This window comes from Egretta garzetta, unplaced genomic scaffold (genome assembly GCF_000687185.1).
Source record: "Egretta garzetta isolate BGI_Z169 unplaced genomic scaffold, ASM68718v1 scaffold131, whole genome shotgun sequence".
NCBI classification, from domain to species: domain Eukaryota; kingdom Metazoa; phylum Chordata; class Aves; order Pelecaniformes; family Ardeidae; genus Egretta; species Egretta garzetta.
The window spans coordinates 471960-473382 of record NW_009258478.1 but is presented as its reverse complement, the minus strand read 5'-3'; positions in this window follow the sequence as shown (position 1 = coordinate 473382).

Genomic DNA, 1423 nt, shown 5'->3' with positions numbered 1-1423 from the left:
AGGCGAAAGCCCAAAGGCTGGCAACCGGGCCGGCTTGGCAAGCACAAGATTCAGAGGGCAGTTACGGTACGAGCGCTCGCCTCCGCTTGGGACCGTTCATAGGGGGTGCTGGGGGGAGCGGGGGCTGAGCACCCTGGTCTCAGCCACGTGCAGACGGGCTCCACAGGCACGCTGCTAGGTTGCCACCTTTGTGTGAGCCGTTTTGGAAAGAAAGAGCCCTGCACTGCGTTTTCCATGGACTCCAGCAATTATTAATCCAGTCGAGAGATGCCTGCGGGCGTATTTGTGGAATTTGGACCATCTTCCTTTCTGGAGAAGTTCAACTCCTCGTCTAAACGCCGCTGGGGTGGCGGCGTCAGGCTGGGAACTAGCGATCGCCCATCCCCAGCAGCCACCTTCCCGGCCCGCGTTCCCAGCAGCTTTCCAGCCTTCCCATCGCAGACCTCGCGCAGCCCGTTTTGCTCCGGAGAAGCACAGACTTGCCTCGGCACCGCGGGGAGCGGGGCACGCCGAACCACCGGCCCCCACCGGCCTTGCTGCCCGCCTGGGTGGCACCAGGAGACAACGGGGCGCCCTCAGGCGCTGCGGGGGGGCACGCTCTCGTCCGCGCTTCGGGGGAAAAGCCAGAGCTGCCTTCCTACGTCGCACCTCGGAGCGGATTTTAACCTGCAAGCGCCTCCTCCGGGGCACCCCAGCCCCAGCCTGCCCGCACGGGGACGCTTGCTGCACCGTCCGTATGCCGTAACAAATGCACTCCAAATCCCGGTGGTTTTTGTAAAGGTTTATAGTCCTTGCAACGATTGCATGATACATTTCTTCCCCCATGACACAGCCCTCGGACCAGGAAGCGCCGCTGGCAGCTCGCGCTCCACCTCCCAGCAGCTGGGCTTTGCAATCCGATCTACACTAGCTGCAGAACATCAAATGCACTTTCAACATCTCCATTTAATATTTACATTCAAGCAATTAATAATTGGAAGCTTATAGTTTAGACATTTCTAATAGCAGCAATTTCTATAATAGCTTGTTTAGCTTTAGATAACGATTTTTTTTTCTTTTTTTTGCACATAGAAACACCACATGTGTACAGTATCAAAAAATATATACCAGGCATGGTCCTGCGGGCCGTAAGGAGGGCAAGGGGACGAGACTAACAAATGCTGAATGGTTAAAAAGGAGAACAGAAAATATTCGTTTGATATAGTTTATAAGGTGATCTAGGGACTCCATAAATCTAGGCTTTATATTTCATTATATAAATACCTACAAATAAATATATTAGCGTGGCCGGCGAGCGACCAGCTTTCAGCTCAAACAATACATTTCAATAACACCACGTACAAACGGGAGCAAGAATCACTCGACAAGTTAGCACTGTTAAAATATAATACTATAACTCTGAGTAACTGACGGGCCCCGTCCT